The sequence below is a fragment of the Salvelinus fontinalis genome, unplaced genomic scaffold, assembly GCF_029448725.1.
Source record: "Salvelinus fontinalis isolate EN_2023a unplaced genomic scaffold, ASM2944872v1 scaffold_0109, whole genome shotgun sequence".
Lineage (NCBI taxonomy): Eukaryota > Metazoa > Chordata > Actinopteri > Salmoniformes > Salmonidae > Salvelinus > Salvelinus fontinalis.
Genome location: NW_026600318.1, coordinates 80,001 through 107,848, shown reverse-complemented (window position 1 = coordinate 107,848; position 27,848 = coordinate 80,001). Strand labels below are relative to the sequence as shown.

The 27,848-nt window shown below is 42.1% G+C and overlaps 1 protein-coding gene across 2 annotated transcripts in view; it reads left to right on the top strand.

Annotated features, from left to right (window-relative positions):
- The window catches only part of LOC129843310 (adhesion G protein-coupled receptor B3-like), a 129,898-nt gene that overhangs the window by 22,179 nt on the left and 79,871 nt on the right, over positions 1 to 27,848 (top strand). The gene's annotated exons all lie outside the window — the stretch shown is intronic.

Below are 27,848 nucleotides of genomic sequence, written 5' to 3'. Positions count from 1 at the left end.
ACTGAACAAAAAAATAAACGCAACATGCAACAATTTAAACGTTTTTACTGAGTTACAGTTCATTTAAGTCAATTAGTACATTTAAATAAATTCATTAGGCCCTAATCTATGGATTTCACATGAATGTGCAGGGCCGCAGCCATGAGTGGGCCTGGTAAGGCATAGGTTCGCCCAACTGGGAGCCCCCCCCCCCCCCAACCTGTGATGCAGGTTGGAAGTACTGCCAAATTGGTAGAGAAATTAACATTAAATTGTCTGATAACACTTCTGGTCAACATTCCTGCAGTCAGCATTCCAATTGCACGATTCCTCACCGAGCACACGGTGCACCTGTGTAATGATCATGCTGTTTAATCAGCTTCTTGATATACCACACCTGTGATGTGGATGGATTATCTTGACAACGGATATAAACACATTTCTGCACAAAATTTGAGATAAATAATTTATTTTTGTGTATGGAACATTTCAGGGATCTTTTATTTCAGTTAATGAAACAGTGTATTATGTGACTTGTTAAGCAAAGTTTTACTCCTGAACATATTTAGGCTTGCTATAACAAAGGGGCTGAATACTTATTGACTCAAGATATTTCAGCTTTAGATTTTTTATTAATTTGTAAAAATGTCTAAAAACATAATTCCAGTTTGACATCATGGGGTATTGTGTGTTAACCAGTAACATTATGGGGTATTGTGTGTATATCAGTGACATTATGGGGTATTATTGTGTGTAGATCAGTAACATTATGGGGTATTGTGTGTTAATCAGTAACATTATGGGGTATTGTGTGTAGATCAGTAACATTATAGGGTATTGTGTGTAGATCAGTAACATTATGGGGTATTGTGTGTAGATCAGTAACATTATGGGGTATTGTGTGTAGATCAGTAACATTATGGGGTATTGTGTGTAGATCAGTGACATTATGGGGTATTGTGTGGAGATCAGTAACATTATGGGGTATTGTGTGTTAATCAGTAACATTATGGGGTATTGTGTGTTAATCAGTAACATTATGGGATATTGTGTGGAGATCAGTAACATTATGGGGTAGTGTGTGTAGATCAGTGACATTATGGGGTATTGTGTGTAGATCAGTGACATTATGGGGTATTGTGTGTTAATCAGTAACGTTATGGGGTATTGTGTGTTAATCAGTAACATTATGGGGTATTGTTTGTTAATCAGTAACATTATGGGGTATTGTGTGTAGATCAGTAACATTATGGGGTATTGTGTGTTAATCAGTAACATTATGGGGTATTGTGTGTAGATCGGTGACATTAGGGGGTATTGTGTGTAGATCAGTAACATTATGGGGTATTGTGTGTAGATCAGTAACATTATGGGGTATTGTGTGTAGATCAGTGACATAATGGGGTATTGTGTGTAGATCAGTAACATTATGGGGTATTGTGTGTTAATCAGTAACATTATGGGGTATTGTGTGTAGGCCAGTGACAAAAATATCTAAATGGAATCCATTTTAATTTAAGGCTGTAACACAACAACATGTGGAATAAGTAAAGGGAATGTGGAATAAGTCAAGAATCCTTTCTGAAGACACTGTATATACAGTATATTCTCTGAGCTATGAATCCATGTCTTGTTGGGATAATACCTAGTCCTATAAATGTATATCTCAGACAACCCTGGAACAAATCTGTCCTCCTGGCAAGCGCTGACCTTGTCCAAAACCATACTATAACTCTCCTACTATGAGTTTAATATAGCACTGCATTTTATAATAGTTGAGAAAGCCAGATTCTGTATTCTCCTTAAACTGGTGAAAATAAATTGTGCTTGAGTCAATAACCAACCATTCCGGCTTTTAGCCGCCCCACCATCTACGTAACTGCCTGTCCCTGTTCCTGCATTTCAGCTGAGTCAGAGGCCGCGTCCCAAATGGCACTCCATTCCCTATGTATGTGCACCACCGTTGACCAGGGGGCTCATAGGGCTCTGGTCAAAAGTAGTGCACTGTATAGGAAATAGGGTGCCATTATGGACGCAGACAGTTTCTGCACTGCTGTCAGCAGGCGGCAATTACATTCCACAGCACAGAAGTCAGTCGAGACATTTGCATGATCATCCAGTAGCAGAAAACCAGGCAAATGAGACTGTCACTCAGAGGCTGTTTATGTCACGTCAAATCCAATCTGTACTCAAGGGGCCTTGGGTTGTGAAATGTTTCTTATTGATACCTCCTCTATATCTCTCTGTAGCTCTGTAGGGTATGAGCAGCCAGCACCATCATGCAGACATCAGCGATCATGCTAGGTTCATTTTACGATCTAGGCCAGACAGTGTAATGTAAGTATCACACACTTACAGTCCTGAGGAGGTTAGGATCATAGGACGATGCAGGACTTGAGGTATAGTAGGTTGTCATTGCAGATGTAGTATCTTAATTTAAGCAAGTATGATACCGCAGGAAAATAATCCTGCAGCAACAGGAAATGTGAATTATTTTGTGGGGATTATCATTTATGTCGTTTTTTTTATGGGGTTGATACATTTTTTGTTACGACAAATCAAGTCTGGCATTTTAAAGTGAAAATGTGAAACATTAGAAGTCTTTTTAAACCTTTATATACACTACAAGTTTGCATATCATGCTGTGCAGGAAAATTCTCAGCAACAAAAGAGTGATCAAATTAAGATCTGTTCAATGTAGCTTCTTCCGCTTCTGAGATGCCCAGGAGTTCTATAAAGGCTAGACTGTGTATCACCATTATATTATGTGATTGGAGGATGCCCAGGAGTTCTATAAAGGCTAGACTGTGTATCACCATTATATTATGTGATTGGAGGATGCCCAGGAGTTCTATAAAGGCTAGACTGTGTATCACCATTATATTATGTGATTGGAGGATGCCCAGGAGTTCTATAAAGGCTAGACTGTGTATCACCATTATATTATGTGATTGGAGGATGCCCAGGAGTTCTATAAAGGCTAGACTGTGTATCACCATTATATTATGTGATTGGAGGATGCCCAGGAGTTCTATAAAGGCTAGACTGTGTATCACCATTATATTATGTGATTGGAGGATGCCCAGGAGTTCTATAAAGGCTAGACTGTGTATCACCATTATATTATGTGATTGGAGGTTGCTTGAGGTTGCTCATAATACGGACCTTAATGCTCGAGGATCCTCAAGTTTAGATCTTTGGGTGGCAACAAGCTTAGGTTAAGAAGTGCTGCCTTAAGCAGTGTTAATGTAAATGTTAAAACACTAAGCAGTGTTAATGTAAGGATTAAAACACTAAGCAGTGTTACTGTAAGGGTTAAAACACTAAGCAGTGTTCATGTAAGGGTTAAAACATTAAGCAGTGTTAATGTAAGGGTTAAAACACTAAGCAGTGTTACTGTAAGGGTTAAAACACTAAGTAGTGTTAATGTAAATGTTAAAACACTAAGCAGTGTTAATGTAAGGGTTAAAACACTAAGCAGTGTTAATGTAAGGGTTAAAACACTAAGCAGTGTTACTGTAAGGGTTAAAACACTAAGTAGTGTTAATGTAAGTGTTAAAACACTAAGCAGTGTTACTGTAAGGGTTAAAACACTAAGCAGGGTTAATGTAAGGGTTAAAACACTAAGCGCTGTTAATGTAAGGGTTAAAACACTAAGCAGTATTACTGTAAGGGTTAAAACATTAAGCAGTGTTAATGTAAGGGTTAAAACACTAAGCAGTGTTACTGTAAGGGTTAAAACATTAAGCAGTGTTAATGTAAGGGTTAAAACACTAAGCAGTGTTAATGTAGGGGTTAAAACATTAAGCAGTGTTAATGTAAGGGTTAAAACACTAAGCAGTGTTAATGTAGGGGTTAAAACATTAAGCAGTGTTAATGTAAGGGTTAAAACACTAAGCAGTGTTAATGTAGGGGTTAAAACATTAAGCAGTGTTACTGTAAGGGTTAAAACATTAAGCAGTGTTACTGTAAGGATTAAAACACTAAGCAGTGTTAATGTAGGGGTTAAAACATTAAGCAGTGTTAATGTAAGGGTTAAAACACTAAGCAGTGTTAATGTAGGGGTTAAAACATTAAGCAGTGTTACTGTAAGGGTTAAAACATTAAGCAGGGTTAATGTAAGGGTTAAAACACTAAGCAGTGTTAATGTAGGGGTTAAAACATTAAGCAGTGTTACTGTAAGGATTAAAACACTAAGCAGGGTTAATGTAAGGGTTAAAACACTAAGCGCTCTTAATGTAAGGGTTAAAACACTAAGCGCTGTTAATGTAAGGGTTAAAACACTACGCAGTGTTACTGTAAAGGGTTAAAACACTAAACAAGTGTTATCGAATGTGATTATGAATATTATCACAGAAATGATCAGGAAACAAACCCCCAAAGTGGGACTGAATATTTCAACTGAAGCCCTTATAGTTACACTGCCAATCCATCCAGTTGGCTCAGTTAGATTACGCCCAGCATGGTGTGGGTACAAAGAAACACTAGTCCAAAACTTACAGAGAAAATTCATTCATTCAGAAAGCAGAAACATTAGGAGTAATGAGGATATGAATAATTAATATTTGAACTGTGTGGAGTACACAAGCATTCACGGTGATATGAAAACCATTGGTGACATACTAAAAAATAACATTGTGCTGTATGTTTTATTCATTAGGACCACAAAGGCGTTTAGATTAAAAGTTGTTCATATACTGAGCTTGACTTAAGACGTAAACAAAATAAAGAAAAAAAGTAAAGAAACACATCAAAGAATATCAATACACACATTACAAGGCTAGGCCTCTTAGTTCCAGTAAAGGGGAATCTTAACGCTACAGCATACAAGATCATTCTGTGCTTCCAACTTTGTGGTAACAGTTTGCTAAAGGCCCTTTCCTGTTTCAACATCACAATGCCCATGTGCAGAAAGATCCATACAGAAATGGTTTGTTGAGATTGATGTGGAAGAATTTGACTGGCCTGCACAGAGCCCTGACCTCAACCCCATCGAACACCTTTGGGATGAATTGGAACGCCAACTGCTAGCCAGGCCTAATAGCCCAACATCTGTGCCCGACCTCACTTGTGGCTGAATGGAAGAAAGTCCCCACAGCAATGTTCCAACATCTAGTGTAAAGCCTTCCCAGAAGAGTGGAGGCTGTTGTAGCAGCAAAGGTGGGGACCAACGTCATATTAATGACCATGATTTAGGCTATATAAAAAACACAATGTATTCAGTATATTGAATGGAATTTAGACTATAATAAAACATAATGTATTCAGTAAATGTTGGACGAGCAGGTGTCATGTAGTGTAAGTGGTGTATATTATGATATTATTTTACAGGAATTGTTCATTTTGTTACTAGCAGTCTCCAGTAGAGTGTTTGTCATGTTTTTGATCATCATGTCTTGTCCCTGTGCTTCCCTCTGCTGGTCTTATTAGGTTCTTTCCCTCTTTTCTATCCTTCTCTCTCCTCCTCCCTTTCTCCCTCTCCCGCTCTCTCTCTATCGTTCCGTTCCTGCTCCCAGCTGTTTCTCATTCTCCTAACGACCTCATTTACTCTTTCACACCTGTCCCCTATTTTTGCCCTCATTAGAGTTCCTATTTCTTCCTCTGTTTTCCGCTTCAGTCCTTGTCGGATTCTTGTTTGATGTTTGCTGTTCAGTGTCCTTGTTCCGCCCTGTCGTGTTTTTGCCTTCATCAGATGCTGCATGTGAGCAGGTGTCTAGTGGTCGCGTCTCCAGTCGTTCATCTCTACTGACGAGAGGATTTCAGTTTTCCTGTTTAGTTTTTACCTTAGATATATCAGGAGTATCGTTTTTGTCTAAGACTGGAATAAAGACTCTGTTTCTATTACGTCGCTTTTGGGTCCTCCTTCATCAGCATAACAGAAGAATCCGACCAAGAATGGACCCAGCGACTACGGATTCTCGCAAGACTGCCATCGAGATCCAGGGAGAAATGCTCGGTAGACACGAGCAGGAATTGTCTGCTGCTCGTCATGCCGTTGAGACCCTGGCCGCTCATGTCTCCGATCTCTCAGGACAGTTTCAGAGTCTTCGTCTCGTGCCACCAGCTACTTCCTGGTCTTCCAAGTCTCCGGAACCTAGGGTTAATAACCCACCTTGTTACTCTGGGCAGCCCACTGAGTGTCGCTCCTTTCTCACCCAGTGTGATATTGTGTTCTCTCTCCAGCCCAACACATACTCAGGAGAGAGAGCTCGGATCGCTTACGTCATATCGCTCCTGACTGGTCGGGCTCGGGAGTGGGGCACAGCTATCTGGGAGGCAAGGGCTGAGTGTTCTAACGTTTATCAGAACTTTAAGGAGGAGATGATACGCGTTTTTGATCGTTCTGTTTTTGGGAAGGAGGCTTCCAGGGTCCTGGCTTCCCTATGTCAAGGTGATCGATCCATAACGGAATACTCTATAGAGTTTCGCACTCTTGCTGCATCCAGTGACTGGAACGAGCCGGCGTTGCTCGCTCGTTTTTTGGAGGGACTTCACGCTGAGGTTAAGGATGAGATTCTCTCCCGGGAGGTTCCTTCCAGCGTGGACTCTTTGATTGCACTCGCCATCCGCATAGAACGACGGGTAGATCTTCGTCACCGAGCTCGTGGAAGAGAGCTCGCGTTAACGGTGTTTCCCCTCTCCGCATCTCAACCATCTTCTCCCATCAGCTCAGAGACTGAGCCCATGCAGCTGGGAGGTATTCGCATCTCGACTAAGGAGAGGGAACGGAGAATCACCAACCGCCTTTGTCTCTATTGCGGTTCTGCTGGACATTTTGTCATATCATGTCCAGTAAAAGCCAGAGCTCATCAGTAAGCGGAGGGCTACTGGTGAGCGCTACTACTCAGGTCTCTCCATCAAGATCCTGTACTACCTTGTCGGTCCATCTACGCTGGACCGGTTCGGCTGCTTCCTGCAGTGCCTTGATAGACTCTGGGGCTGAGGGTTGTTTTATGGACGAAGCATGGGCTCGGAAACATGAGATTCCTCTCAGACAGTTAGGGAGGCCCACGCCCATGTTCGCCTTAGATGGTAGTTCTCTCCCCAGTATCAGATGTGAGACACTACCTTTAACCCTCACAGTATCTGGTAACCACAGTGAGACCATTTCCTTTTTGATTTTTCGTTCACCTTTTACACCTGTTGTTTTGGGTCATCCCTGGCTAGTATGTCATAATCCTTCTATTAATTGGTCTAGTAATTCTATCCTATCCTGGAATGTTTCTTGTCATGTGAAGTGTTTAATGTCTGCTATACCTCCTGTTTCTTCTGTCCCCTCTACTCAGGAGGAACCTGGTGATTTGACAGGAGTGCCGGAGGAATATCATGATCTACGCACGGTCTTCAGTCGGTCCAGAGCCAGCTCTCTTCCTCCTCACCGGTCGTATGATTGTTGTATTGATCTCCTTCCGGGGACCACTCCTCCTCGGGGTAGACTATTCTCTCTGTCGGCTCCCGAACGTAAGGCTCTCGAGGATTATCTGTCTGTTTCTCTCGACGCCGGTACTGTGGTGCCTTCTTCCTCTCCCGCCGGAGCGGGGTTTTTCTTTGTTAAGAAGAAGGACGGTACTCTGCGCCCCTGCGTGGATTATCGAGGGCTGAATGACATAACGGTTAAGAATCGTTATCCGCTTCCCCTTATGTCGTCAGCCTTCGAGATGCTGCAGGGAGCCAGGTTCTTTACTAAGTTGGACCTTCGTAACGCTTACCATCTCGTACGCATCAGAGAGGGGGACGAGTGGAAAACGGCGTTTAACACTCCGTTAGGGCATTTTGAATACCGGGTTCTGCCGTTCGGTCTCTCTAATGCTCCAGCTGTCTTTCAGGCATTAGTTAATGATGTACTGAGAGACATGCTGAACATCTTTGTTTTCGTTTACCTTGACGATATCCTGATTTTTTCACCGTCACTCGAGATTCATGTTCAGCACGTTCGACGTGTACTCCAGCGCCTTTTAGAGAATTGTCTCTACGTGAAGGCTGAGAAGTGCGCCTTTCATGTCTCCTCTGTCACTTTTCTCGGTTCTGTTATTTCCGCTGAAGGCATTCAGATGGATCCCGCTAAGGTCCAGGCTGTCAGCGATTGGCCTGTTCCTAAGTCACGTGTCGAGTTGCAGCGCTTTCTCGGTTTCGCTAATTTCTATCGGCGTTTCATTCGTAATTTCGGTCAAGTGGCTGCCCCTCTCACAGCTCTGACTTCTGTCAAGACTTGCTTTAAGTGGTCCGGTTCCGCCCAGGGAGCTTTTGATCTCCTCAAGAAGCGTTTTACATCCGCCCCTATCCTTGTTACTCCTGACGTCACTAAACAATTCATTGTCGAGGTTGACGCTTCAGAGGTGGGCGTGGGAGCCATTCTGTCCCAGCGCTTCCAGTCTGACGATAAGGTTCATCCTTGCGCTTACTTTTCTCATCGCCTGTCGCCATCGGAACGCAACTATGATGTGGGTAACCGCGAACTGCTCGCTATCCGCTTAGCCATAGGCGAATGGCGACACTGGTTGGAGGGGGCGACCGTTCCTTTTGTCGTTTGGACTGACCATAAGAACCTTGAGTACATCCGTTCTGCCAAACGACTTAATGCACGTCAAGCTCGTTGGGCGTTGTTTTTCGCTCGTTTCGAGTTCGTGATTTCCTATCGCCCGGGGAATAAGAACACCAAGCCTGATGCCTTATCCCGTCTCTTTAGTTCTTCTGTGGTTTCTACCGACCCCGAGGGGATTCTTCCTGAAGGGCGTGTTGTCGGGTTGACTGTCTGGGGAATTGAGAGACAGGTAAAGCAAGCACTCACTCACACTGCGTCGCCGCGCGCTTGTCCTAGTAACCTTCTGTTTGTTCCTGTCTCTACTCGTCTGGCTGTTCTTCAGTGGGCTCATTCTGCCAAGTTAGCTGGCCACCCCGGCGTTCGGGGTACGCTTGCTTCTATTCGCCAGCGGTTTTGGTGGCCTACTCAGGAGCGGGACACGCGCCGTTTCGTGGCTGCTTGTTCGGACTGCGCGCAGACTAAGTCAGGTAACTCTCCTCCTGCCGGTCGTCTCAGACCGCTTCCCATTCCTTCTCGACCATGGTCTCACATCGCCTTAGACTTTATTACCGGTCTGCCTTCGTCTGCGGGGAAGACTGTGATTCTTACGGTTATCGATAGGTTCTCTAAGGCGGCACATTTCATTCCCCTCGCTAAGCTTCCTTCCGCTAAGGAGACGGCACAAATCATCATTGAGAATGTGTTCAGAATTCATGGCCTCCCGTTAGACGCCGTTTCAGACAGAGGTCCGCAATTCACGTCACAGTTTTGGAGGGAGTTCTGTCGTTTGATTGGTGCTTCCGTCAGTCTCTCTTCCGGATTTCATCCCCAGTCTAACGGTCAAGCAGAAAGGGCCAATCAGTCGATTGGTCGCATTTTACGCAGCCTTTCGTTTCGAAACCCTGCATCTTGGGCAGAACAGCTCCCCTGGGCTGAGTACGCTCACAACTCGCTTCCTTCGTCTGCTACCGGGCTATCTCCGTTTCAGAGTAGTCTTGGTTACCAGCCTCCTCTGTTCTCGTCCCAGCTCGCCGAGTCCAGCGTTCCCTCCGCTCAGGCTTTTGTCCAACGTTGTGAGCGCACTTGGAGGAGGGTCAGGTCTGCACTTTGCCGTTACAGGGCGCAGACTGTGAGAGCCGCCAATAAACGTAGGATTAAGAGCCCTAGGTATTGTCGCGGTCAGAGAGTGTGGCTTTCCACTCGTAACCTTCCCCTTACGACAGCTTCTCGCAAGTTGACTCCGCGGTTCATTGGTCCGTTCCGTGTCTCTCAGGTCGTCAATCCTGTCGCTGTGCGACTGCTTCTTCCGCGACATCTTCGTCGCGTCCACCCTGTCTTCCATGTCTCTTGTGTCAAGCCTTTTCTTCGCGCTCCTGTTCGTCTTCCCTCCCCCCCTCCCGTCCTTGTCGAGGGCGCACCTATTTACAAGGTACGGAAGATCATGGACATGCGTTCTCGGGGACGTGGTCACCAGTATTTAGTGGATTGGGAGGGTTACGGTCCTGAGGAGAGGAGTTGGGTTCCATCTCGGGATGTGCTGGACCGTTCGTTGATTGATGATTTCCTTCGTTGCCGCCAGGGTTCCTCCTCGAGTGCGCCAGGAGGCGCTCGGTGAGTGGGGGGGTACTGTCATGTTTTTGATCATCATGTCTTGTCCCTGTGCTTCCCTCTGCTGGTCTTATTAGGTTCTTTCCCTCTTTTCTATCCTTCTCTCTCCTCCTCCCTTTCTCCCTCTCCCGCTCTCTCTCTATCGTTCCGTTCCTGCTCCCAGCTGTTTCTCATTCTCCTAACGACCTCATTTACTCTTTCACACCTGTCCCCTATTTTTGCCCTCATTAGAGTTCCTATTTCTTCCTCTGTTTTCCGCTTCAGTCCTTGTCGGATTCTTGTTTGATGTTTGCTGTTCAGTGTCCTTGTTCCGCCCTGTCGTGTTTTTGCCTTCATCAGATGCTGCATGTGAGCAGGTGTCTAGTGGTCGCGTCTCCAGTCGTTCATCTCTACTGACGAGAGGATTTCAGTTTTCCTGTTTAGTTTTTACCTTAGATATATCAGGAGTATCGTTTTTGTCTAAGACTGGAATAAAGACTCTGTTTCTATTACGTCGCTTTTGGGTCCTCCTTCATCAGCATAACAGTGTTAGTCTTGATATGGGTTGTTTGAACACCACAGTGTACACATGCCTATAGATATGCCAAAACCTACTTCAATGGCTGAGATATTTCAAGAGTAAGTAATTTACTTTCTCTGAAGTTTGAGTTCTCACCTTTCTTTTGGCTTCAACACCTTAGCACTCTCCCAGAATCCATTTGGTCCTTTACCAGCCATGGATCTTTCCTTCAGTAAGGCTACATCCAGGGATTAATCCCTTCACCTGCAGATACTATCCTTCTATCCTACTTATAAACAGCAGGCGATGCCTGGATCTCAGCATTTCCAATATGCTTCTTCAGACTCTTTTATCCTCCAAAGCTGCTTACAGTACAGTGAGTACATACATTTATAGTATGTGTGTCTGATCACTGCGGGAATTGAACCCGCAACCTTTTACCAACTGAGCCATAAAGGACCACTAAATGTTAATCCACCTGGGTACCACACACAGAGCCGGGTCGGCCACAAGTCATTCAGGGACAGCACCGGCAGCAGCCGTCAGACAGTGCCAGCCTGGGTCCAAGGAGCTACACTCCTTTCAGAAGTAATTATTTGGAATTATTCGGTAGCGGTGCAGCATTGTCCCTGTCCTTGCCCCGACCAACGTCTGCTTTCTCAAGGGTCAACTCACGGGTGGCCGGGCAGGGTGTATGGATGACTGCTCTGTTCTGCCACTAAACTCTCTTCCACTGCAATACACTCACCTCACAGGCTGAGATTTGGAATAGAAGTGCTGATCTAGGATCCGTTTTGCTCTTTAGATTATAATGAATAAGATTACATGGACAAGGGGGACCTGATCCTAGATCAAAATATTATTTGCCAGTTCACAGTCTTCAGGTGAAATTTCACTATTCAACTGAACGTGCAGGGACAAATTATTTACAATAGAAGTGCTGATTTCGGATTAGTTGTGCTCTCACAAGGTATAACATGATATGGACAAGGGGTAACTGATCCTAGACCAGCTCTCCTACTCTGAGTGGCTTTCTGAATATAGGCCTTGGCTTTGCCAGTTCACATTTTTTCAAGGTGAAATGTAAGGACAAATAATGTGTAAGGACAAATGATTCATTGTCTTTCCTTCTGTTGTCGAATTGCCCCCTCCCTCCTCTCTTCCTCCCCCTGTTTTAGAATGTGAATACTGTTGACGAAAGGCACTCATGCAGCCAGGTTAATGAGCTAGTAAATTGGCCCAATTATGTTCCGTTGCTTTTTTTGTTTATGCCCTCCAAAAGCAGTTGATGTTTGACGTGAAGGCGCTCTGAAGAGGGAGGGGAAACAATAAGCTATGAAACAAAATGGCTGCCCTCTCCAAAGTAAGATGGCAAATATTCTGCTACAATAATATACGTTTACACTACAGTACATAGTTTTGATTAATTTGACCCTAAGGTGTTACAGAATTAGCTGTCTACCCAAACTCAGTGTACATTGTACACAACGCCATACAACACAAACATACAGTACATTTGACTGTAAAATTAGGACATTTAAAGCGGCAATCTCCAGTTGCTACATCCTTTTTTGGACTTATAAATAACGACATATACCGATTGATTCTTGAGAATTATAATTTATAAAAGCCTCATGAGCTTAGTCCATCTGTCATACCCCATCAGAACCCAAAATAGAAGCTTGTTTTACTACAATGTACGTCAACTTTGCAAATATAACACTGTTTAGCCTAAAGACAAGGTTAGAACTATACATTTGATATCATGGATGCTCAGTCCTTGCATCCATAGCTCTGTGTATGAATTTGAGAGTGGTTACATTTCTCCATCCCCGTCCTTCAGCGTTTTACCAAAATGTTGTTATTGTTTTAACTGCAGATTGGCTCCTTATGAAGTGACAAAACATCAACCCTCCTTTCACAGAGAAACCATCCGATGCTTTCAACAATCACGTCTCAACTTGAATCAACTGTTTATCTAACATTAGGTTGATAGGGACGTAGTCAATCTGTGAATAGCAAATGTTTATAATGACAAAACGGTGCACTTCAGAAAGATGTCCTCTCTCCACCACTGGAAGGGGTTTGTGTATCTAGCGTCTGGTAAACAAGCAGTATGAAACTAGGATGAATCTGTGTTTTAGGTTCTGGGTCTGCATCGAGACCTTTGACTCATCTGGATTAAAACCCAGGGGGATTTATTTGCACTATGAATTAAACCTAAGCCTTACATGTTATCAGTGTATAAAGAGACTTCAGTGGTACTATGAATAGGTTATCTTGTTTTCTCATGAATTACATTATGATGTTTTGATATAGCCTAAATTCCCTTCAGTATACTGAATACATGATGTTTTGATATAGCCTAAATTCCCTTCAGTATACTGAATACATGATGTTTTGATATAGACTAAATTCCCTTCAGTATACTGAATACATGATGTTTGATATAGACTAAATTCCCTTCAATATACTGAATACATGATGTTTGATATAGAATAAATTCCCTTCAATATACTGAATACATGATGTTTTGATATAGTCTAAATTCCCTTCAGTATACTGAATACATGATGTTTTGATATAGACTAAATTCCCTTCAATATACTGAATACATGATGTTTTGATATAGACTAAATTCCCTCAGTATACTGAATACATTATGTTTTGATATAGACTAAATTCTCTTCAATATACTGAATACATTATGTTTTGATATAGACTAAATTCCTTCAGTATACTGAATACATGATGTTTTGATATAGCCTAAATTCCCTTCAGTATACTGAATACATGATGTTTTGATATAGACTAAATTTCCTTCAATATACTGAATACATGATGTTTTGATATAGACTAAATTCCCTTCAGTATACTGAACACATGATGTTTTGATATAGACTAAATTCCCTTCAATATACTGAATACATGATGTTTTGATATAGACTAAATTCCCTTCAGTATACTGAACACATGATGTTTTGATATAGACTAAATTCCCTTCAATATACTGAATACATGATGTTTTGATATAGAATAAATTCCCTTCAATATACTGAACACATAAGGCAATGTAAATAAGAGGTGTCTTCCTCTAATGAGTTAGAACCAAATGATTATTGACAGGCATGCCTGGATTGACACACTGGATCGTGCAACATTGGCCCTTTTTATTATTTTCAAAATCATTCAAGCTCTAATAATTTGGTTGTTGATCATTGCTAGACAACCATATTCAGGTCTTGCTAGACAACCATATTCAGGTCTTGCTAGACAACCATATTCAGGTCTTGCTAGACAACCATATTCAGGTCTTGCTAGACAACCATATTCAGTTCTTGCCATAGATTTTCAAGTAGATTTAGGTAAAAACATTAATTGTTGTCTTGGTAACCAACTCCAGTGTAGATTTGGCCTTGTGTTTTAGGCTCTTATCCAATTAAAATTGATGTATTCTGACGTTTTTATGAATAACTGACATAGACAGATTAGTATTTTGGTATGATTTTACGTTATTATCAGTAATAACATAGCTTTTATCAGTGTTTGTACTTTAGCCGTTTATTTAGTGTACCACTTTCAAATGGGCAATGTATGAAGCTATCATAGTTAACGTTTATTATTTATAAACAGCTGTTATTTAAGAGTAGTGTTGTTTTGTAGACAAAGGAGCTGCACTGAAGTCATTGTTTAATTCATATAACGTTCTGTAGGCCTACTATTGAAAGGAGATGGCAAATATGAAGGCTGCTCGAGCTAGTTTGCATCTTCTAATGTAAACAAATTGTCATTTTGTCTCCCTCAAGTGCATATAGGTAGTTTATGCCCCACACTGTTATTTGTCTCTGAAAATTAAATGCCAACAAGAGAGACCTTGGAATATTCATGAATATCTTTGTTTCTAATAACTAGTCTTTCGCCAGGCCTCTATTCAATTGGCATTAGCAGATGATGTAACAGACTTTACAAACAACATTGTTGTAAATTTTGTTGGCTTATTTGTTGCTAATGTAACCTTGCCTGAGACCTGAAGACTTCTCACCAAGCTAATGCTTTAGCTAAGCAGGCTAACGACGTCTCGCCGCACACAGGAAACCCAGGCTCAAAATCCCAGTCAACCACACTACTGTAACACTCTTTGAGCTTTACAATTTAATGCACATCTTCACCCAGCTGCCTCCTTCTGCTTTGTGTTAGGGGATGGCCTTACTGTGAGTTATGAAACAAATACATAATGTACCATTTTCCTGTGGTGACACACTGTTGTGCCAAATTGTCCTCTTAAGCACTCTGTCTTCTACAGTGCTGTGAAAAATGAGAAACCGCTCCTGGCACCTAAATCACATCAAGAATGGTCATCTTAAACGGTGGGGGTACGTCCCCAATAAGCGCCCTACTCCCCACGGGCCCTGGTTGAAAGTAGTGCACTATGTAGGGAATAGAGTGCCATCTTAGATGCAGACTGGGATTTTTTTTTTTAAATTGCCTAGCAAATGAAATGATGTACATGAATGATGTATGTATATTATGCATTCCTCCTTATAGAGGAACGTCTTGATGAGTTGCACTATTTAGCGTTCCCTTTGAGGTAAATTCATGTCAATTTAAGTGATGCTCAAGCAGCGAGATGTGTTGTTAGTGCAGGTCTCTAGGGAACGTTTATCCCCTGTGTGCGACTCGGTGGAAAGTGTGTTATTTAGCCCCAGAGATTAAATCTTCAGTATGAATAGCAGAATAACATTTAATTTGATGTGCTGCTGCTGCTCTACGAAATCCCAGCTCGTTGGCGTAGTCGAGATAAAAGCATTTTGTGTTTTATATTGTTGCTGCCTCCCTGCCTGCCTGTGAGCCATGTTGTTATCTGAGATATGTAGTCGGATCGGTTTGCCTTATAAAATAAATCTCATTCAGATAGATTTACCAGCTCATTTGATAAGTGACTGTTGTGGGGTCAATGGGGTTTTGTACATTTATGCCTGACTAACAATCTGAGGAACTTTAGATTGTTGTGAATAGCGGTTGCTCGTACAAACTACCTAAAGAGGCACCTGGAGCGGAGTGTAGACAAGCACAAGACAGGTGAAACAGATCAGGGTGTCACAATTAAGTGATAATGTCTGAGAAGCTGCGGTTCATAACATATATTGGCACAGGTGTTGTAGTGTGAAAAGTATTGCTGATTTAACATCTCATTTCATATGTGTCTGTCACAGGTAAATGGATACATGTATGCTACTCTGACTGTCCAGTGATCGTGAGGTTGATATTTGCTCATCCAAACTATCTAAAGAGATTAAAGGAGTAATCCATGATATTCACAGCTGTGAATAGGTTAAATGGGACAATCTGTGATATTCACAAACACTTAAAGGTAAATGCAAAATGAACTGCAAATCAGAGAAATGTTTTTACCTGTATAATTATATTCTATACATGTGCATAACTCATATTTGTAGCGCTGTGTGCAGAAGAGCACGTTATATAAGCCATCAACATGGTATATAGAGATACGTAGTTATCAACAGGTATCATCACCTGACATACAAATTAATGGTATTATAGAAAGGTCAGCTATAACATACAATACTTAGTCAGAAATAACTATAATTTCTGACAATCCATGATAGGCTTCTAATACAATACCAGCCTGTAGTGAGGACACCCTCTATTACAATACTAGACTGGGAGCAGGACACTTATCCTGTAGTGAGGAAATCCTCTATAAGCATTACCAGGAACTTCAAGTCTGCAGGTACACTAAATGACCAAAAGTATGTGGACACCTGCTCATCCAACATGTCTTTCCAAAATCAGGGCATTAATATGGAGTTGGTCCCCCCTTTGCCGTTATAACATGCCTCCACTTCTAGGAAGGCTTTCCACTAGATGTTGGAACATTGCTGCGGGGACTTGCTTCCGTTCAGCCACAAGCGCATTAGAAAGATCGGGCACTGATGTTGGGCGATTAGGCCTGGCTCGCAGTCGGCATCCCAATTCATCCCAAAGGTGTTCGATGGTGTTGAGGTCAGGGCTCTGTGCAGGCCAGTCAAGTTCTTCCACATCGTTCTCCACAAACCATTTCTGTATGGACCTTGCTTCCTGCACATGGGCATGGTCATGCTGAAACATGGAAGGGCCTTCCCCAAACTGTTGCCACAAAGTTGCAAGAACAGAATTGTCTAGAATGTCATTGTATGCTGTAGCATTACGATTTCCCTTCACTGGAACTAAGAGGACAACACTGACCATGAAAAACATCCCCAGACCATTGATCCTGCTCCACCAAACTTTACAGTTGGCACTATGCATTCGGGCATGTAGCGTTCTCTTGGCATCCGCTAAACCCAGATTCGTCAGTCCAATGGTGATGAGCTTTACACCCTTCCAGCCAACACTTGACATTTGTCATGATGACCTTAGGCTTGTGTGCGGCTGCTCTGCCATGGAAACCCATTTCATGAAGCTCCCGACGAACAGATATTGTGCTGACGTTGCTTTCAGAGGCAATTTGGAACTCAGCAATGAATGTTGCAACCGAGGAAGTATGTTTTTGAGGCGTTACCTGGGAAGCTCTAGCAGAGAAGAAATGAGAGGAGCTGACTTGTTGGAAAGGTGACATCCTATAACGGTGCCACATTGAAATTGACTGAGCTCTTCAGTAAGGCCATTCTACTGCCAGTGTTTGTCTATGGAGATTGCATGGATGTGTGCTCAATTCCATACACCTGTCAGCAACGGGTGTGGCTGGAATAGCCAAATCCAGCGGTGTCCACATACTTTTGTTTATATAGTGTATAATGCATTATGATCCAGTTATAATGCATGGTAAGACTTATCAAGCATGAATGAATGTATTATAATCCTTATTAGGCATTATACTGCCAGCAGCATACCACCCTGCATACCACTGCTGGCTTGCTTCTGAAGCTAAGCAGGGTTGGTCCTGGTCAGTCCCTGGATGGGAGACCAGATGCTGCTGGAAGTGGTGTTGGAGGGCCAGTAGGAGGCACTCTTTCCTCTGGTCTAAAAAAAATATCCCAATGCCCCAGGGCAGTGATTGGGGACACTGCCCTGTGTAGGGTGCCGTCTTTCGGATGGGACGTAAACGGGTGTCCTGACTCTCTGAGGTCATTAAAGATCCCATGGCACTTATCGTAAGAGTAGGGGTGTTAACCCCGGTGTCCTGGCTAAATTCCCAATCTGGCCCTCAAAACCATCATGGTCACCTAATAATCCCCAGTTTACAATTGGCTCATTCATCCCCCTCCTCTCCCCTGTAACTATTCCCCAGGTCGTTGCTGCAAATGAGAACGTGTTCTCAGTCAACTTACCTGGTAAAATAAAAATAAAGATATATATTTTGTTTTTAATTTTTCACAAGTGCAAACGGTAGGTAGGACACCGGTATAATGTCATCTCTGAAACGAATGGGAACATCTAGTTAACCACACAACTATAGAAGGTTACTGTGCAGAATTCACTTCATTCTGCAAATACAGAAGGTACATCAAACAGATCCTCTCTGCTGTACTGTGGTGGAGAGAGAAAGACAAAAAGAGTGTGTGAGAGAGAGAGGGAGAAAGAGAGAGAGAGAGAGAAAGAGAGAGAAAGAGGTTCAGAGCACAGAAACCATAATGGGATGTGACAGACAAATCAGAAGAGCTTTGGAATTGGTCCCGGCACAAGCACGCACGCACACACACACACATGCGCACACGCACACCCACTCACACTATCACACACACCCACTCACACTACCACACACACACACTCACACTATCACACACACACTATCACACTATCACACACACTATCACGCACACACACACTATCACACACACACACTCACACTATCACACACACTATTACACACACACATAATCATTAGCATAGCACCCTGGCACATCGTTCCTTACCTTTCTGTTCGTTCTGACCTCCTGGGGTTGTTTCATATCAGTGGAGAGAAGGAAACAGCCATATAAATAAAATCAAATGGAACACGTTCTATTTGTATGGAAACATCTACCTCGGTTGTGATCTCCTCCACATACTTCTCCTTGTGTGTTTGCCGTTGTATTTGTGGACCCGCGCCATATATAAAAACACTATACACAAGCTTAGAAACAGGAAGTGCCCAGCAGGGAGTAAGCACCAGGAAGAGGAATGTTCATCCCAAAACCATGTACTAAACATACATGATACAGATAGTTCTGCAGTCCATGTAACGGTCATAACCCTTCCATGATACAGATAGTTCTGCAGTCCATGTAACGGTCATAACCCTTCCATGATACAGATAGTTCTGCAGTCCATGTAACGGTCATAACCCTTCCATGATACAGATAGTTCTGCAGTCCATGTAACGGTCATAACCCTTCCATAATACAGATAGTTCTGCAGTCCATGTAACGGTCATAACCCTTCCATGATACAGATAGTTCTGCAGTCCATGTTATGGTCATAACCCTTCCATGATACAGATAGTTCTACAGTCCATGTTATGGTCATAACCCTTCCATGATACAGATAGTTCTGCAGTCCATGTTATGGTCATAACCCTTCCATGATACAGATAGTTCTGCAGTCCATGTAACGGTCATAACCCTTCCATAATACAGATAGTTCTGCAGTCCATGTTATGGTCATAACCCTTCCATGATACAGATAGTTCTACAGTCCATGTTATGGTCATAACCCTTCCATGATACAGATAGTTCTGCAGTCCATGTAACTGTCATAACCCTTCTATAATACAGATAGTTCTGCAGTCCATGTAACGGTCATAACCCTTCCATAATACAGATAGTTCTGCAGTCCATGTAACGGTCATAACCCTTCCATAATACAGATAGTTCTGCAGTCCATGTAACGGTCATAACCCTTCCATAATACAGATAGTTCTGCAGTCCATGTAACGGTCATAACCCTACCATAATACAGATAGTTCTGCAGTCCATGTAACTGTCATAACCCTTCCATAATACAGATAGTTCTGCAGTCCATGTAACGGTCATAACCCTACCATAATACAGATAGTTCTGCAGTCCATGTAACGGTCATAACCCTTCCATAATACAGATAGTTCTGCAGTCCATGTAACGGTCATAACCCTTCCATGATACAGATAGTTCTGCAGTCCATGTAACGGTCATAACCCTTCCATAATACAGATAGTTCTGCAGTCCATGTTATGGTCATAACCCTTCCATAATACAGATAGTTCTGCAGTCCATGTTATGGTCATAACCCTTCCATAATACAGATAGTTCTGCAGTCCATGTAACTGTCATAACCCTTCCATGATACAGATAGTTCTGCAGTCCATGTTATGGTCATAACCCTTCTATAATACAGATAGTTCTGCAGTCCATGTAACGGTCATAACCCTTCCATAATACAGATAGTTCTGCAGTCCATGTAACTGTCATAACCCTTCTATAATACAGATAGTTCTGCAGTCCATGTAACTGTCATAACCCTTCTATAATACAGATAGTTCTGCAGTCCATGTAACTGTCATAACCCTTCTATAATACAGATAGTTCTGCAGTCCATGTAACGGTCATAACCCTTCCATGATACAGATAGTTCTGCAGTCCATGTAACTGTCATAACCCTTCTATAATACAGATAGTTCTGCAGTCCATGTAACTGTCATAACCCTTCTATAATACAGATAGTTCTGCAGTCCATGTAACTGTCATAACCCTTCTATAATACAGATAGTTCTGCAGTCCATGTAACGGTCATAACCCTTCCATGATACAGATAGTTCTGCAGTCCATGTAACGGTCATAACCCTTCCATAATACAGATAGTTCTGCAGTCCATGTTATGGTCATAACCCTTCCATAATACAGATAGTTCTGCAGTCCATGTTATGGTCATAACCCTTCCATGATACAGATAGTTCTGCAGTCCATGTAACGGTCATAACCCTTCCATGATACAGATAGTTCTGCAGTCCATGTAACGGTCATAACCCTTCCATAATACAGATAGTTCTGCAGTCCATGTAACGGTCATAACCCTTCCATGATACAGATAGTTCTGCAGTCCATGTAACGGTCATAACCCTTCCATGATACAGATAGTTCTGCAGTCCATGTAACGGTCATAACCCTTCCATGATACAGATAGTTCTGCAGTCCATGTAACGGTCATAACCCTTCCATAATACAGATAGTTCTGCAGTCCATGTAACGGTCATAACCCTTCCATAATACAGATAGTTCTGCAGTCCATGTTATGGTCATAACCCTTCCATGATACAGATAGTTCTGCAGTCCATGTTATGGTCATAACCCTTCCATGATACAGATAGTTCTGCAGTCCATGTAACGGTCATAACCCTTCCATGATACAGATAGTTCTGCAGTCCATGTTATGGTCATAACCCTTCCATGATACAGATAGTTCTGCAGTCCATGTTATGGTCATAACCCTTCCATGATACAGATAGTTCTGCAGTCCATGTAACGGTCATAACCCTTCCATAATACAGATAGTTCTGCAGTCCATGTTATGGTCATAACCCTTCCATGATACAGATAGTTCTGCAGTCCATGTAACTGTCATAACCCTTCCATAATACAGATAGTTCTGCAGTCCATGTTATGGTCATAACCCTTCCATAATACAGATAGTTCTGCAGTCCATGTAACTGTCATAACCCTTCCATGATACAGATAGTTCTGCAGTCCATGTAACTGTCATAACCCTTCCATAATACAGATAGTTCTGCAGTCCATGTAACTGTCATAACCCTTCCATAATACAGATAGTTCTGCAGTCCATGTTATGGTCATAACCCTTCCATGATACAGATAGTTCTGCAGTCCATGTAACGGTCATAACCCTTCCATGATACAGATAGTTCTGCAGTCCATGTAACGGTCATAACCCTTCCATAATACAGATAGTTCTGCAGTCCATGTAACGGTCATAACCCTTCCATAATACAGATAGTTCTGCAGTCCATGTAACGGTCATAACCCTTCCATGATACAGATAGTTCTGCAGTCCATGTAACGGTCATAACCCTTCCATGATACAGATAGTTCTGCAGTCCATGTAACGGTCATAACCCTTCCATAATACAGATAGTTCTGCAGTCCATGTTATGGTCATAACCCTTCCATGATACAGATAGTTCTGCAGTCCATGTAACGGTCATAACCCTTCCATGATACAGATAGTTCTGCAGTCCATGTTATGGTCATAACCCTTCCATGATACAGATAGTTCTGCAGTCCATGTTATGGTCATAACCCTTCCATGATACAGATAGTTCTGCAGTCCATGTTATGGTCATAACCCTTCCATGATACAGATAGTTCTGCAGTCCATGTTATGGTCATAACCCTTCCATGATACAGATAGTTCTGCAGTCCATGTAACGGTCATAACCCTTCCATGATACAGATAGTTCTGCAGTCCATGTAATGGTCATAACCCTTCCATAATACAGATAGTTCTGCAGTCCATGTTATGGTCATAACCCTTCCATGATACAGATAGTTCTGCAGTCCATGTAACGGTCATAACCCTTCCATAATACAGATAGTTCTGCAGTCCATGTAACGGTCATAACCCTTCCATAATACAGATAGTTCTGCAGTCCATGTTATGGTCATAACCCTTCCATGATACAGATAGTTCTGCAGTCCATGTAACGGTCATAACCCTTCCATAATACAGATAGTTCTGCAGTCCATGTTATGGTCATAACCCTTCCATGATACAGATAGTTCTGCAGTCCATGTTATGGTCATAACCCTTCCATGATACAGATAGTTCTGCAGTCCATGTAATGGTCATAACCCTTCCATAATACAGATAGTTCTGCAGTCCATGTTATGGTCATAACCCTTCCATGATACAGATAGTTCTGCAGTCCATGTAACGGTCATAACCCTTCCATGTAGAATACAGAAATAATAACAGTATAGACATTGTCATATTGTTTTAGCGCAGAAATTAGTTTTTCCCTTTCTGTTAAGGGTGTCTGCATTTGACTTACTTTCTTCCTGCTTTGAATATTGCGTTTCTTCACCAAAGCCTTCTCCCCCTCATATTTTCCCTTCCTTTCCGTTCCTTTCTCCTTGCTTGGCTTAGCGGTAATGATCCCCCTCTCTTAGTGGATGAGGTGCCTTCTCAGGAGCCCACTGCACCATTTGAAAATCACTTCAAAAAAACACAAAGACCATAGGAGGATTAGACACATTATAAGCGACAGGTGAGACACCCCCTAAAATGAGGGAAGAAATATAACTTTGCCAGAGAAAGATAATCTGCTCTCTCAGGCTGACACTTTATGCTTTTAAGTATTTCCCCTTTTTACTATGGAGTGTGTTTCACGTGTCACTCTATTCTCTTTCTAGTGCACTACTCCCATAGGTCTCTGGTCGAAAGTAGTGCACTATGTAGGGAATAGGGTGCTTTTTGGGACGCAGCCCAATGTATTTCTGTTCCAGCTTTTTGCCTCCTTCTACCATGTCACTATAGGATGTAGATAATGGGCACGTCCCAAAAGGCACCCTATTCCCTCCAGGACCCTGGTCAGAAGTTGTATACTGTATAGGGAACAGGGTGGCATTTGGGACGCATCCCATGCCACTATAGGGTTATTGTTTAATCTGTTCCCTCTGGGATTTCCAGGCAACGTTCAACATGATCATAATGACATTTGTCACAGCTGTCTGGGTTTCAGGTTTGTTTTATAGCACTGACTTCTGATGTACTGCGCTGCATTTCCCCAGCAGTTCGTAAATCTTGGAGTCCCTCCGTTTGGGAGTGTCACGCCCTGGCCTTAGTATTCTTTGTTTTCTTTATTATTTTAGTTAGGTCAGGGTGTGACATGGGTAATTTATGTGGGTTTTGCAGTGTCCAGGGTGGTTGTAAGGTTTAGGGGGTTTATTTAGAGTAGTTGAGTTTATGTTTAGTATAGTTGTCTAGCTGTGTCTATGTTGTGTGTAGTTGTCTAGGAAAGTCTATGGTTGCCTGAATGGGTTCCCAATTAGAGACAGCTGGTTTCTGTTGTCTCTGATTGGGAGCCATATTTAAGGTAGCCATAGGCTTTAGTTTGTTGTGGGGAATTGTCTATGTCTAAACATTAGTAGCTTGTGTGTGTGCACTTTCGTTTTGTAGCTTCACGGTCGTTTGTTGTTTTGTTAGTTTGTAAGTGTTTTGTTTTGTTTTTCCTTCTTCAAAATAAAAAGAAGATGTATTTTCCACGCGCTGCATGTTGGTCCTCACTCTCTCCAAAAGACGATCGTGACAGGGAGGTCCTGTTCCTGAACTGTTTAGCTGATCAATGTATCTCCCGTTTCTTATCAGATTTGTATAAAAGGGTCCGAGCGAGACAGAGAAAAACGGAGAAAAAACCTACAGAATCAGTGTCTGCTCCCTCACAGGACCGATAAGAAGGTCAGAAAAAGAGTACACATCCTCCATCTTGGTACATCACAGAGAACATTGTGGGTATACTGTTTGTCAACGCGTCAGAGCTTTAGTATCCGGTGTCAGACTCTGAGACTGTCCTCTAATATGGACACCGTATGTTCTGAGGATGTCCTAATATGGACACCGCATTCAAAGAGGCTTAAAATGGATATATATGATCTGAGGGTGTCCTAATATGGACCTCGTATTCGCTGAGGCTGTCCTAATATGGACACCGTATTGTGTGGCTGTCCTAAAAATGTACATGTATGATCTGAGGATGTCCTAATATGGACACCGTGTTGTGTGGCTGTCCTAAAAATGTACACTGTATGATCTGAGGATGTCCTAATATGAACACCGCATTCTATGAGGCTGTCCTTAAAATGAACATGTATGATCTGAGGATGTCCAAATATGGACACCGTATTGTGTGGCTGTCCTAAACATGTACACTGTATGATCTGAGGATGTCTTAATATGGACACTGTATTGTGTGGCTGTTCTTAAAATGGACACTGTATGATCTGAGGATGTCCTAATATGGACACCGTATTTTATGTTGCTGTCCTTACAATGGACACTGTATCATCTGAGGAAGTTCTAATATGGACACTGTATATATTATGTGGCAGACATCGCCTACATAAGTAACATTTCCTCACAGTACCACTACCCAGCATCAGTAAATCTTACTCCTTACAGAAGTAATTTCATCCCTGCTCGCAAATTCCACTTTAGATTTACATTGTTGACGTCAAGGTTTCAGCAATATTATTCCTTGAATAGTGGGAGCTTTAATTCAGAAAACTGTTATTTACTGTAGCAATCCTCAATACAAATCTAGACATAATGGAAATGTTATCACATTGGCTGAAATGTAGCAAAAATGTCCTGAATTGTCATCTTTGTATTGCATTTTTAAAAAGTTTATTTGATGCTTCCTTGCTTTTAGTCTGATCAGTGGTTTGATTGATTCAGTGTATTAGCAGTCTGCTTTGTTCCCTTGCCCCTATCTGACAGCACCATTAGTACAGCATTTGAATGGATGAATCATTTTGCGAAGGCTTTCATTTTGTGGCTTTGAAATGTGCAGTTTTACACCACAAAAGGTCAGTCATGTCATGAAAATCTGCTCAGAAGCTTTTTATGTGGTTGATTCAGGGTATTTACAGTGTTTTATGTTTCTGTTGTTCAATTGGTCAGGAGGGTATGGCTGTCCCTCCTATCTGTTTAACATTGTTTATTATATAGTTTACAGTAACCCTTTAATAGGCCTAGTTATAACAAACAGATATCCCGTTTTTGTGTGCGTGTGTGTGTGTGTGTGTGTGTGTGTGTGTGTGTATGTGTGTGTGTGTGTGTGTGTGTGTGTGTGTGTGTGTGTGTGTATCTCTGTGTGTGTATGCGTGCCTGTCTGTATTTGTGTGTGTGTGTGTGTCTGTATCCATTATAACAGACTAATTTGAGGGTATTGCCGGTGACACATGACTACACCTTCAGTTGTGATTGGAACATAATTCCATTCTATTCTGATATGATGTCTCCCTCCCTCTAGGCGTCATCTGTGCTGCATGTCATAGTCAAAACTACTAAACCAGAACCTCAAGCCGTGCCAATGTTTCTCTCTGTTGCTGTAAAAAATGTTGGGCCAAACAGTTTCCATTTGTTCACATTTCTACCAATTCCCAGAACAGATGTATTGACAGACTAGACTAGACGGTTTTACTTTGTGGTCTTGGCAATATTGCTACCAACTGGCAACATTAAATCTTATCAATTATTTGAGTCTAAAGCCCACTCTGCTATCCCAGTCACCCAAGACCAAGATGAACATTTGGAAAAAGGAGAAGGTGAGATTATAGAAATAGAGTTGATGGTAACTTTGTAGACATCTTCACAGAAAACATCTTCACAAAAAATACCTTCACAAAAACACCTTCACCAAAAACACCTCCACAGAAAACACCTTCACAAAAATATGTTCACAAAAGACACCTTAACAGATAACACCTTCACAGAAAACACCTTTACCAAAAACACCTTAACAGAAATCACTTTCACAGAAAACACCTTCACAAAAACACTGTCACAGAAAACACCTTTAGACATCAGACTTGTGAACATAACTCCTAGCTGCGTATTGCAGCTTTCCATGTTGTCTGTAGCTTGTGAGGTGGGGAAACACTTTGCTGCTTTTATGGATATTGTTTAGTTGCTTTTAGTGCTGTTACTCTGTCTGTGTGCTACGTGTTGCTTGTCCAATGTTACTCTGTCTGTCTGCGTGCTAGGTGTTGCTTGTCCAATGTTACTGTCTGTCTGCGTGCTACGTGTTGCTTGTCCAATGTTACTCTGTCTGTCTGCGGGCTACGTGTTGCTTGTCCAATGTTACTCTGTCTGTCTGCGGGCCCAATGTTACTCTGCCTGTCTGCATGCTACATGTTACTTGTCCAATGTTACTCTGTCTGCATGCTATGTGTTTCTTGTCCTATGTTACTCTGTCTGCATGCTACATGTTACTTGTCCAATGTTACTCTGTCTGCATGCTACATGTTACTTGTCCAATGTTACTCTGTCTGCATGCTACATGTTACTTGTCCTATGTTACTCTGTCTGCATGCTATGTGTTTCTTGTCCTATGTTACTCTGTCTGCATGCTGTGTTTCTTGTCCAATGTTACTCTGTCTGCATGCTACATGTTACTTGTCCTATGTTACTCTGTCTGCATGCTACATGTTTCTTGTCCAATGTTACTCTGTCTGCATGCTACATGTTTCTTGTCCTATGTTACTCTGTCTGCATGCTACATGTTACTTGTCCAATGTTACTCTGTCTGCATGCTATGTGTTTCTTGTCCAATGTTACTCTGTCTGCATGCTATGTGTTTCTTGTCCAATGTTACTCTGTCTGCATGCTACATGTTTCTTGTCCTATGTTACTCTGTCTGCATGCTATGTGTTTCTTGTCCAATGTTACTCTGTCTGCATGCTATGTGTTTCTTGTCCAATGTTACTCTGTCTGCATGCTACATGTTTCTTGTCCTATGTTACTCTGTCTGCATGCTACATGTTACTTGTCCAATGTTACTCTGTCTGCATGCTATGTGTTTCTTGTCCTATGTTACTCTGTCTGCACGCTACGTGTTTCTTGTCCTATGTTACTCTGTCTGCATGCTATGTGTTTCTTGTCCTATGTTACTCTGTCTGCACGCTATGTGTTTCTTGTCCTATGTTACTCTGTCTGCACGCTATGTGTTTCTTGTCCTATGTTACTCTGTCTGCACGCTATGTGTTTCTTGTCCTATGTTGCCCAGCATCTGTTCACTGCTCTTTGTTTGTCTGTATTGTTATTGTAATTGTTTTTAATAATCTGCCCAAGAGCTGCGGTTGAAAATTAGCCAGCTGGCTGAAACCAGCTCTTTTACTGAAACGTTGATTAATGTGCACTGTCGCTGTAAAAATAAAAAATAAACTCAACTCAATCTTTGTTCATTTTTATGTCTGAGACAATGTTAGGTTGAAGTATGCCACAGCCCACGATTTCTTGGGTAATATAGAACACGTTGGTTGCCATGGAAACCCTTGCTTTAAAATGGATCCCAGAAAAAGGTACCAGTACAGACCAAACATCACATGACATGTTTTCAGCTAGAAAGGTTGTTCAGATAACTGACGTGTTGTAGCAGACTTTGTTATTATAGTCGACAGATGATTGGCCATAACAGATGTTTTTCGATCAATCCCTACAAAAGATTTTTAATAACTATAATCCACGTAATAATCCACATTTCCTGTTGGT